Source organism: Sarcophilus harrisii, chromosome 3 (genome assembly GCF_902635505.1).
Source record: "Sarcophilus harrisii chromosome 3, mSarHar1.11, whole genome shotgun sequence".
NCBI classification, from domain to species: Eukaryota; Metazoa; Chordata; class Mammalia; order Dasyuromorphia; family Dasyuridae; genus Sarcophilus; species Sarcophilus harrisii.
In genome coordinates, this window is record NC_045428.1 from 250,811,280 (window position 1) to 250,829,743 (window position 18,464).

The 18,464-nt window shown below is 32.3% G+C and overlaps 2 protein-coding genes across 15 annotated transcripts in view; one reads left to right on the top strand and one right to left on the bottom strand.

Annotated features, from left to right (window-relative positions):
* The window catches only part of GPR34 (G protein-coupled receptor 34), a 73,791-nt gene extending 70,039 nt beyond the window's left edge, over positions 1-3,752 (bottom strand). The window contains exons 1-2 of one of the 2 annotated variants that reach the window (XM_031959404.1): positions 3,708-3,752; positions 2,905-2,936 (exon numbers count right to left, since the gene is read on the bottom strand). The gene's annotated coding sequence lies outside the window, so the exon portion shown is untranslated. Of the gene's footprint in view, positions 1-2,904; positions 3,248-3,707 lie in introns of those variants that run through there. The other variant, XM_031959405.1, reaches the window with a different exon arrangement.
* The window catches only part of CASK (calcium/calmodulin dependent serine protein kinase), a 392,591-nt gene that overhangs the window by 295,849 nt on the left and 78,278 nt on the right, over positions 1-18,464 (top strand). The gene's annotated exons all lie outside the window — the stretch shown is intronic.

Sequence of the window (18,464 nt, forward strand, 5' to 3'; positions counted from 1 at the left end):
AATGAAATATCCCCAAATTAATAGTTCATTATGATTTATAATTCACCAAACCCATATTGAATAAAGTTATGGTTATAAAAAAAATTCACAGAATGAAACATGCAAATGCAAGAAACCTCCTTGAAAAACAGTCAATCCTGGTATAAGAACTCCCTCCATTAACACAAAGATCTACCTCCTCTGATTTAATATTTTTATTTTCCCCAGATACATGTAAAATGTTTTTTATTTGCTGTGAAAATTTTGAGTTCCAGATTCTCCCCTTTTCTTTCTCACCCCTCTCCTTCATTGAAAAGCCCCATTTGAAATTATACAGAACATTTCCATAAAAGTCATGTTGCAAAAGAAAACATAGATCTCCCCTTTCTCCTCCCCCAAAAACCTTCAAAAAAAAGTATGCTTCAGTCTGTTATTTACTCTCTGACTTACTGGTTGTGTCCTAGCCAGAGTTCTCCCAGGCACTGCAAGTGCGTGTTAGGCAACATTTGAAGCTATTTCTTTTTGACTCCATGCATTGACCTTAATCATTTATACTAGAATTCTTCTAATAGAATTAAAATGCATTCAAATCCTACTTAGCTTTTTACCACAATTTAGTTTAGGAACTGAAAAATCATTGTTTTGTTTAGCTAGATGTAAAATGATGATCCACAATGTCAAATTTAGTTCCACAGCTTAAAGGATTCACATGTATGCATATTCACACACATACACACTTACATACACTCATGTACTTTTCCCCATTCCAGCCTACTAGAATTTAATGAAGATTTTATCCCCTTAGCTCTTTGAAACTGAATAGGAAGACAAGAGTACTAAATGAATCCCTAACATTTACAGTTCCTGATAGAACACATGTTCCCTGCATAGCCATGCCTCAATTGTACTGTATTCTTCTTCATTTTGCTTTAAAACCTTATTTTCTTGCTGAAAGTAGTTTATTTACCTCTGTAACCTGTCCAGCCCCTGACTCCATTTCTCCTTTTTGACTTTCAGTTGTATCTCCCTTTCACTTTTTGGCCATTATCCTTGGTCATCCATTTTCAAAGACTCTCAAACCCAAACATTCAGTAAAATAAACTTTTTTCCCTCTCTTATAATTCAAATTGTAAAGTCTGAAAGTTTTCACCAAATAAACTTCATATTTCTTCTTTCTAAGAACAAATTTCTTAATGTGCTTTCAAATCTTTTATTGCACACAAATTATTGTTGATAATAAGCCATATTCTCCTTACATCCTCCATGCATTTTTTCATTGCCTTTTTGGTCACCCTTAATTATGATTTTTCTGAGATCATGGAGATAATATCACCAAGAGAATACTGGTGTTAAAAGGTGAACTTTAGCAGTAGAGAGAATCCTTATTATCATTGAAAGTACCATATAATATCCCAAAAATAATCCAGTCTGTTCATTCCTCCCATTTATTTTTGGGTCCAGCTTGTAAATTTGAAGTGCCTTTCCAATATATCTGTGCTGTTGGACTAATTCATTGGTCTGCTTATCCTGTTGCTGCATATCATAATCTGGAAAACATGCTTTTTTATTAGCTACTATATCTAAGTATTTTGAGATTTACAAAGGATTATATGTTTACATAGATTTCAAATAAATCCATAAAGGTCTATTATACTTACACAAAGCTGAGCAAGTCATAACAGCATAACTAGAATTAAATATAGATCCAAAGATTTGTGGTAAATAGGATAAAACATATATTTCATACCTATATAAGCAAATTGCTGCCCTCTTCATCCATGAAAGTTGACATTTTTTCATAATGTTCCTCAATTACTAACTGCTCATGACTTCTTTCATTAGTTTATATTTATTTATACAGGCTATTTTGGTAGTTAATTGAACAATAAGCATTTATTAAGTCTGCCAAGACAAAAATGAGATAATCATGCCTTCAAGGACCTTACAATTCAGCTGGGGAGATAACATGTACATATAAGAGTATACAAAATAAATACTTTTTTTTTTTTTTGGAGAAGACAAGCAAGCTTCATGTAGAAAGTGACAACTAAACTAATCCTTGAAAGAAAGTAGCTATTCAGAGAGGAAGAGAGAATGCATTCCAAGGATGGGGACAACCAGTACATAGACAGGAAATATATGAAGAACAATACAAATGCCAATTTGGCTGTACCATCTAAAGTATTATGAAGGTAGGGAATGTTTAGTAAATCTGGAAAAGTATATTGGAGCCAACTTGTGAAGGGCTTTAAATGCTAAATAGAGTTGATATTTGTTCCTAAAGTAATAGGAAGCCATTGGAGTTTATTGAGTTGGGGATTAACATATAGGAAAGCTACTTTGGATGGGTATTTAGTGGATAGATTAGATGAATAATGCATGTGGTAGATACCCATGAAAGTAATAGAGGATGTTAATATCCTCAATACCCATGAAATTTTGTTTATTAAGAACACACAATCCACCTTTTTTATTTATTAGTTGAAAGATAAAAAGTAAAATATGAAATCTATAATTCATTTCATTGAAAAATAGCTTATCAGCCCATTCTATGTAGAATACTGCTGTAGCAGTGGGTAGAAAGAAAAAATTTAGATTGTCCCTGTGAAGATAGTCTAATAGGAATACATTAACACAGAAATAACTGTAATATATGATCAATGTATAAGAGAGATATAACCAAAGAATTGTTTGAGATATCAGACTAGAAAGATCATTACTGACAGTGGGAATCAGGAAGACTTTCCAGTCACCAGAAACACTATGAGCAAAGGAATAAAGTCAGGAAAAGTACCTTTGGGGGACTAGAGGAGATACAAAGATAAACAAGACACAGACCCTGATCATAACTATATTAACTCAAATTTGTAAATACATTAAGATCTGCAAAGCATTTTTGTCAAAATAATCCTCTTCATAACTTACCATCTTCCAGGAAAAACTGGATTACTAGTTATCTGCAACAAACAACAACAACAAAAAAGATTTATTAAGTACCTACTATGTCCTAGATGCTGGGTATATACAAAGACAGAAATGAGACTCTTTGACTTCATACCCCTTGAGAAGCAGAGGTAACCATATCCCTCCATAGACTTCTCTACAGTGTTCAAAAAGTCCTGATATTTCCAGTCTAGCTAACTTAATGTCTCTCCTAGCTCTTAACCTGTAAGACATGGATGGATGGATGGATGGATGGATGATTGCTTGGATGGAAGGACAGACAATAGAAATCTACATACACATCTATATACATATATATACATATATATATAGCTAAATAAAGAAATATTTATATGTATAATTAAATAAAGAAAAACAAATCATTACATTGAGGGAAGTTGAACATTTTAAATAATCTAATAATTAAACTAGTCATTAAAGTCACAGTTGTCCCAAGCATACTTTTTAATAACAAATTTGGATAAATTCTTTCAGCTATTATGCATAGAAATCAACAATATTAAAATACATTTTCAATGAAATTAATTATAATCACTTTATAAAATTTAATTTTAATTAAAAGAATAATTTTGTACAAAACAAGGTTCCTTCCACTTGGAAAGATCTATTTTAAGCTTACTGTCATTACAAAATATTTATAACATGGCATCTTTAGTACTTTGAAAGATTTCTATAAGGATCCTTTATCAGGAGTAAATCTATTTCTCAGTGACATCTATCATCTGTTTATACCATTGATGCTTATCTCAAAATTTGTGCCTGACCTTGTGCCTGATGCAACTCTTGCCACATATCTTCTCATAAATTTGCCACAAAGGTTCCACCCCGCAATGGAAACCCTTCCATTCTTTGTTGATATCACAAAGACAGCAGTGGAACACATAGGGCATACAGCACTTATCCCTTGCTGTCACTACATGATCAGTCCATCTTTTTTCTTCTGATTTTGCTTATAGTTGGAAAATCAAGCAGGATTAGTTCTCCATATCACCGCTATTCAAATAATTGAAGTGAACTATCTTGTCCTATAAAGAATCCATGTACTATGGTCTACTATGTAGATCAGTCTACAAAAACAGCTTGCTAGAATCTGCTAGAGCTTATGTTCTGTCCACCTAGCCTTCAAGTATCTAGAGCCATCTCCTCAACACAAGAAAGCAAAGTACTTTTATTTATGGGTCCATGGCATGAAAATTTTTTTTAATCCTGAATGACATTTCTTATTACTGAGAAATACTGAATTTGTTTTCACATCCTAATCTTTCTTAAGGATCATCCTTATTTTTAGATCAATCAATCACCCAATGGCATATTCATAGATCATTGTATAAAATCCACATAATCCACATCCTTCACTCTTTTCTCAATATCCTTACTCTTTGCTTTGTGTTCTGCCCATTCAGTGGATAGAGTGCTATGTCTGAAGTCAGGAAGATTAATCTTCAGGAGTTCAAATTCAGCTTCAGACATATACTAGCTGTGTAACCCTGGACAAATCATTTAACCCTAATTGCTTCAGTTTCCTCATCTGTAAAATGTGACAAATAAGGAAATGGCAAACCACTTTAATATTATATAAATATATATATAGCTGAGGCAATTGGAGTTAAATGACTTGCCCAGGGTCACACAGCTAGGAAGTGTTAAGTGTCTGAGGTCAGATTTGAACTCAAATCCTCCTGGTGCTCTGTCCATTGCACTACCTAGCTGCCCCCTTTTCAATATCTTTACCAAGTAATCCCAAATGGGTTCACAAAGAGTTAACTGCAACTCAGTTCATGCAACTGAAATGATTGAACAACAAAAGTAATTTTTTAAAAAGTAATTAAAACAAAATAGGAATGAAAAAGGAATTTTAAGTAAAATAGAGATCTACAGGGTATTCATTATACATTAAAGAATATTAAGTTAAAATTATTAAATTTAAAAGATATTAAAGAATATGCTAAAATATAGCTTAAATTTCTCCAGTGACATTCCATTCCTCAGATTTAATTACATATTTCAGCTAGAAGAATATTTTGAAAAGAAAATATTCAGCTATTCAAAAGAAATTCACTTATTTTCAAATATTTTAATATTTAGACTTTTATGACAAGAGGCATAATGAAAAAAGCTCAAAATTTTGAGGCAGATAACCTGGGTTCCCAGGCTCATTAATGACTATCAGTGTCATTCTCTATGCTGCAGGTTCCTTATCTATAAAATAAAGAGGTTGAATTTAGGTCATAATAACTCATATTTACATAGCATTTTTAAGATTTGCAAAGGACTTTCTACATAACTTTACTAAGAAGTGGTAAACATATCCCTATTTTACAGATTGGGAAATTAAAACAGCCCACCCAACTCAGATCTTGACCAACATCTCTAGCCCTCTTTTATTATACTACATTCTTTTTTAAGTTCTAGATTATCTCAAAAGTGTTTTCTAATGCTAAATCTTCTGATTTGTATGAATGTCTATTTTTTTAGGAATTTAAGAAGATCCATTTTATATAGAATAGTCATAGAATTCACAAAATTATTTAAGTACCTTGAAGTCAGGGACTATTTATGTTTTGTTTTTTTTTTATCTTTGTAACCCTAGTTGAAAGTACTTAATAAAAGTTTGTTGATTAATTGGAATGAAAAGAGCTCTGTCATTGGTATTACACGACCTGGTTTCAAATCCTACTTCCATAGCTTGAGCAAGTCACTTAACTCTCAGGGCCTCAGTTTCCTCATCTTTAAAATGATATAGTCAGACTTTTTGGCTTCTAATATGCCTTGCTGTTCTAGATCTATGATTTTATTAGTTTTCCCAAAGATGATTTTTAAAAGATCTTTGCAAAGCTTCTGATTTGGGAGTGTTTTTGTACTATTCTATCTCCTGATTCCATGCCTTTTTATTGAATATCCCCCCATCCTCTATTAACCTTTGCTTTATAGAATTCCTGGCTTCCTTCAATGTGTACCTCAAAACACCACCTCTTAAAGGAGGTCTTTCTTTCTTTTTCTTTAACTGTCTTCCATTCTTAAACTGCTTTATATTTTATTTTGTACCTATTCTATATACTTCTAACAGAGTCCTACTGTGTTGCCTGATCATGCAGGAGAAATGAAGCTGAGTCCTAAAAGGCTAGACCAATAGAGAGCAGAGGTAAATTCAGCCACGGTGGAAAGCCTTTGAAGATGGCTCTTACAAAAGACCACAAGTCTCTTTTTTGAGTACTGATTTAGAATTTTACCAAGTGACTCAGAATCAGTAAACTGGCTACTTGAAGATGAATTGCATTGGCCCAGCAACCCATGAAACAAAGAACAATACAAAATGATCACCATACCTGTGTAGCTACTTCTCTTCATACAGTTATGGTTCTAGGATGACAGGAAAGAAAAGTGACATACAATTTTTAGTCTGTCTACAAAATTAACTTTGATTATGTAAATGCTAAGATCCTTGTCCAGTGACCAACTTGAAGGGGAAATATTACTGAAAGAGCTCAGTAATCTTTACATTCTTGTTCTGAAAAAAACAAAAGGAAGAAATCAGAAATTTAGAGCCAAATGGAAGAATGATTTATAAGCACTTCCAATATAGAATTAACAATGAATTTTGTTATATATCCAAAGGTTATAGGATACTTAATTTAATGGACCATTTGTCCATATATTATAATACTAATGAGAAGTATTTTCAAAAAAAGATTACCATGAAAATAATTGAAACTTATACATTAATATTATAATTGCTAAGGATGAAGAAGAGAAATGCAATGAAGTACTTAATAAAAAAAAACTCCCAATTAAATCAGCATTCATTCTGATGTTTGATAACTTTAGTTGCAATAATGGAAAAAGTGAGGATAGGAAAAAATGTATGGGAAAATATGGTTCAGGAAGTAGTGAGAGCTCCAAAACTTACTAATTACACAGAAATGTCATGTCTTTTTCTTCCAAAAAATAATTGACAAGCTCTAGACACCAAAAAAAATCACAAAAAAAGACAGATTATGGTTTAACAGACAGAAAAAGATTTGTTATTGATATGGTCATAATCCTCAATTGAGAATCTGTACAACCAAATCATCAACTTCTCAGAGCTAAAATCAGAATTAGTAAAAAACAAGAAGTAGTGTGAGAAAAAGATTTGCCATGATTGAAGCAATTGAATCCTGAACTATTTTAAAAATCAGTTGACAGTTAAAAGTTGGAAATGATCAACAGGAGGGACACTGACACTAATCATAATTTAATACAAAATATTAACCGATGTAAATTAGAACAGAAGACCTCAGAAAGCACATTCGTCTGTAAATATCTTATTTTCTTGACAGTCAAAAGTGATGGCTGCCAAAGATAACACTGGATTCGAATATAAACTTATCTATAAAAAATCTTATGGAAAAGAATGGCAAACAGTTATATTCAAAGAATTATTAGAAAGTAAAAGTCAATTTAAGGAATGCTAAGAAAGATGTCTAAATACTCATCACAGAGGTGATGAAGGGCATAAAAGATGTTCTATAGGCATTATATTAGAGGAGGATGAACTAGTTATAGGATAAAATAAGGGGTGCTCAAGGGATCTGACACATTGAGTAGAGCCCTTTGGTAAACTTATGGGGATACATTGATGAGATCATTGAGTTAAGCCTTTTCATTTTACAGATGAGATACTGTCCTGAAGTCTTCCTTCCTTTAATTTTCTCTTTTATTTAGTTATTTTTTTGGCAAGGTGATTGAGGTTGTGACTGGCCCAGGATCTCACAGCTAGTAAGGATCAGGGGTCTGAGGCCAGATTTGAACTCAGGTTTTCTATCCATTGCATCACTAGCTGCCCCTATTCCTTTAACTTTCAACTGTTATTCCCAGTTCTGCCTTCTAGATTCAAAGAGAACAAGTCTAATCTTTCACTTTATCTTTCACTAATCTTTCAAATAGACGATAATCAAATTCCCCATAAATCTTTTCTTTTTCCAAATGAATATCCTTTATTTCTTTTGTTATTCATGGGAACAGTCCAATTTTTTCATTTTATATAGCATTTCAGAAGACCTGGCTATCCTATGCCACAACTATTACTAAAAATGGCATTTCTCTATCTGAATGTATAGTGCACAAGGAAAAAATAAATAATGGTCAGAAATTAAGCATAAGAGTAGAGCTGTCATATACACAAGAAGACTTATTAATTTTATTGTTGGTAAAAGAAAGTTGCCAGTATGTTGTCATTTTGGCAAACATGGCCTCCAGTATTTTATTTGGAAAATAATACAGCACTTTCAGTAGTCCCAAAATAGCTCCTTAAACATAGAAAAGGTTACAAAAGGAGAAACTTGGTAGAAATAGAAATCATCTCAGCTATAGCTAAATGGAGTCTAGCTCTTTTCTTCTCTTCCATAGTTTAACTGCCCTCCTTTCCTTGTTAGATGCAGGTGTATGAGGAAAATGTATCAGTCTTCTCTTCATTCTTAAGTACACACACACACACAAATAAGAATACAAAATATAAAAAATAATGTGTGTGCATAAGTACAGTTGTGCCAAACTTTCTCAGTTGTCTTTTCCAGGATTTTGCAGTTTCAGATGCCCCGAGATGTGACCTGTTGATGTTTGCTATGCATAGTTACAATGAAACATATTGGAGAATTTACTATAACTTAAAACTTAACAATATTTTGAAAAGTTAGAAAACATGTTTGGGACAGGATTCAATAAAATGAGAAGCTGATAGTACTACTTTCTTTAAAGGATGTAAGTAGAAAGGCACAGATGACTTAGTTACCTCACTGAGGACAACTTTTGATGATTAAGTCAGTCTCTTAAACAATGAAATTTCCTTTTGAAGAGTTAAAATATTAACAATATTTGTGCTATTAGGATCATTCTGTGCTGCTAAATTCTCTGAATTTGTCTGATCTAGCCCAGATAAAACCTAAACATTGACCTAAAAGTATATTTTGTTGTGAAATTCTTATCTACAAATTTAGAGGAATAAATTTATTCTATTTCTGTCATCAATTGTTAAATCTGTCAGAAGGAAAATAAGTTATAAAATTGTTATTAGGAGGAAAATTTGAGATACCCTGTTTCTAGATATCTTAAGATACTGAAATATTCCATTTTTTAAGAAGAATGTTTTAGAGTAGACTTTCTGCAATGTCAAACATGCATATAGTGATGCATTTTTCATCATTGTTGTAGGCTAGATAGTTCATAGGAGGAGCTTCTTTTACTAATATAGGTTGCCACTTTCCCTGCAACTTTGTATATTTAGAGAATGTCCTTACTTTTTGAAACATTATATTACTTGCCTAGGGTTACATTCCTAGTAGGTAACTTTTAAACCAGATCTTCTTAACTCCAAGGCCAGTTCTGTACCCACTCATCTTGCTGCCTTTTTCCTACTTGTTGCAGTAAATGCCAGAACTTTCTAGTACTTAATTGGGTCTGTGCTCATATCTTTAAGTGATACAGATCAGAATCCATATATAACTCTTCATTGCAGATGCATAATCTTATCAATGTTTTTCATCAATCTTCTATACAAATTCTGCAAAAAAAACTCCATTCTGCATTACACACATATTAGTGTAGAACAACACTGTATGTATTTAATTCCTTATACTCACTGCACAACTAGCTCCCATCTCTTTTTTTAATCATGCATATCCTTTTGGTGGTGGTGGTGTATTTTTTATTTTGGGATTGGAGGGGGGATTGTGGTTTTGGGGGGGGGGGGGTGTTGGTTTTTTGTTTTATTTTGGTTTTTTGCCATTTCTTACTTCCAAGTCATTTTTAGTAATAGTGCATCTCACCATTATCCAGTGTCTCCATTGTTTTGATTTTTCAAAGTTCATGGTCTTTCATGATTTTGCAGACATATAGTAACCCTATCATACTACAGAGTCTTCTCAGTAATATCTTTGATTTCTTTAAAGAAATAAGCCTATATGGCCCTCTCAGGAGGGAAAAAAAAAACAGAAAAAGAAAGCTGTGTAGACTGTTTTATATATAGTGAGATTTGAGCCCATTAGCTGAGTTCTCCATTAATTCATATATCTAGATAAGCACTACATCTGAGCCCATAATGAAATAAGAGGAATAGGAAAAACTAGATTATATTTGTGAAATTATACAGTGCTTTCAGCAATCAAAATACTCCTGACACAGAAATCCAGATAAATTTCTAGTCAAGATAATTTACATCCTAATTCACATGTAATCCTACAAATTTTGTATATGATGTGATAGATGCTATCTACGCAACTGCTACTTCTTAATGAGATTTATTATGTATAACTTAGAAAAAATGTTTCAGATAAATATTCAGATAATTTATTTCTCAAGATTTTTCTCCAAAGGACTGAAAATACTGTTAAATTCTGATTTTTGATAATTGCTTATGAAAACCATTTCTGTTAAAATTATATATTGAATCAGAATATGCCATCTCTACACATTTGCATTTTTTAAATTACTATTGTCTGTCGACCAAGATCATAAAATTTGGGTTTATAAGCTTAAATTAGTAATCAAATACAACAAATAGAAATTGGGTTTTCTTTATTTTTTCTTTCTACTGTTAGCTCACAAACAATTCTTTGGAGCACTTATTATATTTTTTATTATGTTTCCTACTGAGTTTTATGGATAATGTTATAAATGCAAGATGTTTTTCTCAGATTTGCTCATGGTAAAAATGCTACCCAATATTCCAAAGCTAACTAAATTAGTTTTCAGACCATAAATATAGTATGTTATGGGGCTTATATTCAGTGTATTTTCAGATTGATCTATAGAATCTATCTGTCACTTGGTTTAACCTTGGAAAAGGCTGATTTGCCTTCATACTACAATGAGACATCAAATAGTATTTTAATGGAGCCAAATTCTGTGTTTCCATCCTACTTTACAGGAAAAATAAAACTTGTATATGGGAATTTTTGCAAATTTTTCTGAGTTTTAGACTTTTTTTTTAGTTTGCTTGAATCTGAAGTTTTTCTTCAACATATTCAACTTGGCACAATCCTTGGCACATACTAGGTCCTTTAATATGTGTTTATTAGACTGTTCCTTTTGAGGTTCTTCATTTTTGTTTGTTATCTAAAACCATACTATTGTTATCTAAAACCATAATATTGCATTTGAGAGATCATTTTATGAAACTCAAAAGTTAGCTTAGTTATTTATCATTTTAAACTATTTTCTAAATTTACTATTGCATTCTTAGCTCACTTTGGAAAGGAATATGTTTTTTAAAGCTTTACATAATAATCAAGCACAGCACTTCATAGATTTGTCACTTAAGGCCTCAGTTCTTTGCTTAAGAAGAGACATTGTTATTCCCTAGGTGTAAAACATGAAGTGTCATCTGATATGTTATTTTCATAGTTTTTTATTTCTTTTTAAATATCTATAAGCTTGGTATTATAGGAAACCATTTCCAGGAATCTTTGGCTAAAGGAAACAAAGGTTTAGGTTAAAATGAAAGGCAAAAAGTTTTGAATCCTAGCCTTCCCTTTCTCTTTTTCCTCCTTTTTTTTTCCTTCACTGAAAACTGGTTCAGATTTGAGTTCAAAAAATATATATATATATGTAGTCTTTCTTATAATTCTGATATGTTATCCCTTGATACTTCAAATATTGCTGTTAAAATAATTTCTACTTGTTGTGGATTTTCTACATGACATCTTCATTTTTAAATATGAAGTCCTCATTAATTAAAAAAAAAGCCAGTGCTAAGGTTGATTATTAATACATCATTTCTTTTTTATGCAATTTTGGCTTCTAATGTCAATGGGGCATACTTTTGCATGGAAAACTAATTTCATCCAGAAGCCAAGTAATGGTGGAAAATATACTATAAATGTAATATTAAAATAATGAAATGATATTCGACCAGTTGATTAAAATTTCCTGAAGTATATCATTTATGACTTTTAAAATATTTTAATTGGTTTTATGTTGTAATGTGATGCAATGGACAATCAACAGTTAATAACCATTTCTGCTTTTAACAAAACTCTGGGTGGGTTGGGATTTTTGGTTTTATTTATAGTAGGTGAAAGACCAATTAACTGAATAATGATGAAAATATTAATAAGTGATTATTTTAACTCTTCATATTGTCTTACAGAAACTTTTTCCTGTTACAAAATAGCTAATTTACCTTGGTAAATCAACAGTATTAAAATAACATCTTTCTTTGTCTATCTTTGCCAAACTAACAAGCTATTTTTTGAACATTTGCCTACCATCCTTGGAATATCTATCGGGATTCGTCCAAAACTACTGTTTCCATAGTAAATGTGATATACCATTTAATTAAGAGTTTTTGTTGTTGTTTTTTAAATGATATGGCCTAAAATTGTTTTATAAAAGTAATCATAATCTTAATGTGCTCCCAATCAAGAACTGAATACAGAACTCACCTGCAGCAACAGCTCACCACAGCATCCTCTCTATATAATTCTTAATAACTAGACTTTAATAAGCAACTTTTTATTGGTTTTTAAATGTTATATTGGAAGTATATTTTAGATATTCCATATTTTATATTTCTAATTTTTAAGGATTTCTCCCATGGGAAATGGGCAGATTTGGTTTCTTAAGCTAAAAATAAACTTCTGTTTTATAAAGAATTAGCAAAATAATAGACAATATTTCTTTGAAGAGTAAGAAACTTTATGAAAGAGGAACTGTAACTTATAGGATGATTTGATGGTGCTTGTTTTTGTCAGGAATGCTTAATAGCATTGTCATAACAGTACATAACAGTAGGAAATAGCTAAGCCAGATTTTCCACAGTAATTATTGCTCAGTTAACTTACACATTTAGAACTGAAATAAATAAGATGATGAGCTGCTTGAAGACTTTTCATTGTCATGACAGGCCCCAAGTTGAGCCATACAGGACAAGAAAAGAACCTATCCAACCAGCATAAATCTCAGCCGCATTTATTTAACAATTATTTTGGTTACTTATGGAATCTTGGGCAAGTCCCTTTGATCTTAATTTCCTATTATTAAATTGATTATTTGAACTAAATGGTCACCAAGACCTTTTGCAGGTCTGCATCTATAATCCTATCATTTCAACTCTTCAAGATATTAATTATTACTCTTGGGATCATTCAACCAGTTCCAAATCTACCCAACTGTACCATTGTTTAACCTCTTACCATGTCTTTAAAAGTTGCATGAGAGCCTGTCAAATGCTTTGTTGAAATTTAAATATACTATTTATAGAATTACTTTGATTTGGTCTTTCATAACTCTTTGTCAGTAGAGATTTGGTGGCCTTCGTGATCACACTTTCCCTCTCAGAAATGTTCACAGATCATTCATTTAATAACATATCTTGCACTTGCACTTGAAATAGAAGACAAGTTCACTAACCTATAGTTTGACGACATCATCTTCATCCCTTTTTTTGAAAATGGAGAAAATGTTTGCATTTTTCTAGTCATTGGCACTTCTCTGTTTCAGAAACCACAGTAGCATCTCAATAATCACATCTGCCAGTTCTTTCAGTAAATAACTCAGGATATAGTTCAAAAACTAAGGCACAAAGCCTTCTCTTGATAGCAACTTCTGAGTATTGTATCTTCAAAAGTCCTTGTTCTCTGGCCTTTATAATTCTGGTCTTGGTGAGTTGAAATTCACTCAGACCTGAATGAATGAACAAAGGCATATTTAGTCATCTTTCTTTTAACCTGCTGCACTCCCAGTTCTATGTAGAGCTGTATTCTTTGCAGTATATAGGCTGTGTCCAGTAATTCAGACCCTCGTTATGTTTTGCCTGAATTAGCACAGTAGTAGATATCTAATTGATCTCCAAGCTTCAGGTCTCTCCTCTTGAGGAAAGAATTGGAGAACCTATCTTTCACTCAGCTGCCAAAGTTATTTTCCTAAAGTGTAAATCTGGCAATGTCAACCCCCTACTCAGTAAATTCCAATGGTTTCTTATTACTTGCAGAAGGAAATATGAAATTCTATTTGCCTTTTAAAAAATTTGACAGTCTGATCCCTTCTTATCTTTCCAGCCTTCTTACATTTTACTTACACTTCTTTCTCTGTGATCTAACGTTGGCCTTTTTCTTATTTCTCAAATGAGACATTTGCATCTCTAACTCTATGCTTTTCATTAGCTGTTCCCCATATCTACAGTGTTCTCCCTTAATTTTTTTTTCCCTTAGTTTCTTTCAGGGTTCAGTTAAAATCCCACCTTCTTCTGCAAAATATCTTTACTGCCCAACCTGATCCCAATTATAGTACTTAACCTCTGACCTCCAGTTGGTCCTGTGTATATTTTGTTAATATATAATTCTTCTTATATGTGGATGTCCTCCATGTTAGAATATCTTCAAGATATTAATTATTACTCTTGGGATCATTCAGCCAGTTCCAAATCTACCTAATTGTACTATTGTTTAACCTCTTACCATGTCCTTAAAAGTGAGCCTGTCGAATGCTTTGTTGAAATTTAAATATACTATTTATAGAATATAAATATATAGAAATTTTATAGAATATAAATATAAGTATAAAGCTCCTTACAATGTCCAAGGGGCATAAAACAAAGGACATACCTTTTGATCCAGAATGTCACTACTGAGACTGTATCCCAAAGCAGTCATAAAAAGGGGAAAAGAGCCCACATGTCCAAAAATGATGTTTGTAGCAGCTCTTTTTATGGTGTCAAGGAATTGGAAATTGAGTAAATACTTCTCACTTGAGGAATGGATGAATAAATTATGGTATATGAACGTAAAGGAATATTATTGTTCTATAAGAAACGATGAGCAGACTTATTTCAGAAAAGCCTGGAAAGACTGAAATGATGCTGAGTGAAGTGAGTAGAATCAGGAGAACATTATATTCAGTAATAGCAGATTATGTGAGATCAACTATAACAGGCTTAGCTCTTCTCAGCAATACAGTGATCTAAGACAATTCCAGTAGAAATGCATCCACACCCAAAGAGAAGACTCTAGAGACTGAATGTGGATCAAAGTACACTATTTTCACTTTTTTTGTTGTTGTTTTTTATTTCTTGTGGTTTTTCCTTTTGTTCTGATTTTACTTTCACAACATTACTAATGTGGAAATATGTTTAAAATTATTGTATATGTATAATCTATATCAGATTGCTGTCTTGGGGAGGTGGCAAGTAATAAGAAATGAAAAAATATTTGGAACTCAAAATCTTACAAAAATGAATGTTAAAAATCTTTACATGTAATTGTAAAAATAAAATACTATTGAAAATTTAAAATTAAGTAAAAATTTAAAAAAACATTTTTAAAAATATGTGAGCTCTTTGAGGGTGGGGACTATTTTTGTATTTTTTTTTTTCCGTATTTGTGTCTCCATTGCCTAGCACAGAGTAAGTACTTTAACAAATGCTTATTGACTTGACTTCTCCTTAGAAGAGAAAACAGAAGCAAAATTAAAATTGCAAAGTTTGTTTTTTGCACCATGGTACCTTATGATCCTTCCATTTGCCCTGGGCACTGGTCCTTATCCATTTATTGACCCTCCTGATAGAGCTAAAGCAATCCTTTTATTATTCTTAGCATTCCATCTCCTAACTTAGTTCATTCTGAAATCTAAAGTTCCTGACATGCATCTTAAAACACCCTATCTCCCCTAGTTGCCCTTGCTTCCATCTTTTTAGGTTTTTGTTTTTAATCTTATTTAGTTGACTACTTCTTCATGCTCCCTGGATAGTTCCTCCTTGTATTCCTCAACTGAATCATTCTTGCTTCTTTTCGTAGCCTTTAATTCTCAAGAACTTCCCATTCTTGTTGGGCCTGTTTCCCCTGAAAAATATTAGGTTACTTAATCCTCCTGATTCATTCTCTAAATCCTATGATATATCACAAATATAATGCAACACATGTCCCTGATATTTATGTCCATGGTGAAAATGTTGATGTATGAATGTGTGCACATGTATTATTTCTATATGTGTATATATATATATATATATATATATATATATATATATACATATTAACATGTGTATATACATTCTTAGATTTTATAGATGTGGGTGTGTTTATGCATGTATATGTTCTGCCTCTGACACATCTTATCTGTTTGGACAATTCTCTTAACCTGTCATTGCAGAAAAGGTGCTGACTGGCTGTGGTAAAGATCCAAAAGATCTTTCTTATTCAACAATTCCCTATTTCAAGGGAGGAGGGGTATGGAGGAGAGAAGAAAAAATATGAATTACGGGAAGCTACAAATGTATTAACTGCTCTGCTTTGGAAAAGAGAGATGTCTTAGATGAGAAAACAGGCTCAGCCAAGTGACTTGCCCAGAGTCACACAGCTAAGAAGTAACTGAAGCAAGATTCATACTCAGGTCCAAAGCTAGATAGTTGTTTCTAATCCCAGTTCTCTCCTGAGCTCATCATGTATCACCATCTGCCATTTGAACAACTCTAACCCAGTATGTACAAAATAGAGATCATTATCTTTCATCGAAATCCTCTTTCCTTCTCAGAAATTTCCTGTCCGTGACACCTCCATCCTCCCAAATTGCCCGATCAATAATTTCAGTTTCATGTTGACTTTTTGGTATTTCTCCTAGCTAACCTTTAGCTAACTGCTATAGCTAATTGCAAGGCAGCAATTTGGCATGCTTGTTTGCTATGTCTTTTCACTCTGTAGCTTTAAAATTTATGTTTATCTGCCCAGAGAAATAAATGCTGACAAATATGTAAAGTTGTATGAAATCCAGAAAAACTACCAACTTGGTTCCCTCTTAATTTGAAAAACTTAGGAATAACTTTTATCTATCTTTGTCTGAAAAAAATGTTCTAGAACATCTTATATTTCATACCTTCTTTTTCTTCTACTACCTATTTGTTACCTCCCAAACATCATTATCATTGACAAAATTATTTTGAAATGAGGCTAGCACTCAATAAGGAAAACCAAGAGCTGAAAATATGTATGTCTGATGATTTGGTGCATAGCTTTTGTTCTCTCCTGAGTGAGGTTGCTATTTTTTATGTCCCTGCTTTAGCTACTATGTAAATTGTTTTTCTAAAAAGAATATTTATCCTTTCCTTGAAAAATATTATTAACTAATGCAATGTCATCTGTTTCCTAAGTCTCTTCACATGAGTTGCTGCCCAAACCATGGAATTGGTATTGACTATCAAAAACCCAGATTTGGAATTAGGAAATACCCTTCAGAAGGTTTGGCTTAAAAATTGTGACCTAAACTAAATTTAGATCCAACACCACTATCTAGAGTAAATTAATCCTTTCATGAAACTATTATGAGTATTCCTGAAATTAAAATTAATTTTGAAATAAATCCCAGGTACAGCAAGCAAAGATCCTTCTTCATGATATTATTGAATATTGAGTGTTTTCTGTCCCAAAAAGTTATTGGATGATTGCATTAGAGGGTAAGGGAGCTTGATCTTAGAGAGGTAACTTGCCCAAGATCACATAGGCCTTCATTAGCAGGACCAGGTATCCAACGCATGTAGCTTCTCTGACTCCAAAGATAATTCTTTCCTTATAAAACATTCAAATGAAAAATATGACTTAACATTGTCATCTTTCATTCATTAAGCAATAGTTTAAGACTGTATTTATATTGTTTTATGTTAGACTGATAATAGAAAAATTAAAAGCTAATGATAGACTTCCCAACCATGTCAAAATCCAATAATTATTGTCATTGTCTAACCCAGAGATATGATAGTTAGAACCTTTTTGCCAATGCCAGTGCAGTCGTTCTATAAATATATCATTCTTAAAACATTATTCTAATAAGTGACAAATAGTATAGTCACTTTAGCATAACCAGGATTTTAGTACAGTGTTCAAAGCTTAAGAGGCTGTTGTGTTAGAAAATAAGGATTTCCTCCTTGAAGTAGAGATCAGCTTTTAGAAAGCTGGTTCTCTTCAGGTCTAAAGAATTTAGAACTGGTTGTCCCTCCTTTTATACATGGGAAAACTAAGTAGACATCAGAAATTCAGAACATAATAAAAACTTTCTATAGCCATCCAAACCCTGGATTTTACTCTTAAGAAATAACCTACTTTTTTAAGATAATAAAATGTGTACCTGATTTTACAGTGGACCTCTATAAACAGGAATCCCCAAAGACTTAATATTAAAGCTTTTTGCAAAAGAGAATGAATAATGCTTAAGGGGCAAATGAAGCTAGGGTTGCTGTGACTGTCCTTAGAAGGAACTGCTATCTGACCAAAAAGAAACTAAAGTAATCCTTTTTTAGATATTGTTAGGCCAATGTAAACACATTTTTAGTCTTAACTAGAAGGTCAAATCAGGGCTTCATTTTTTTAGATTCAAAAATAAATCCTCTTCCATTGTGCAGGAGTCTGGAACTGGCAGGAGGATGGGAGAGACTCTCAAACTAGAAAGAATATCTGTAGACAAATAAAACTGAAAACCAGAAATGAGCATATCTACAAATATCCTCTTAGATTTTAGGATCCAAAATTGATAAAGTTACTCTGCCTTTTAAACTGACATTG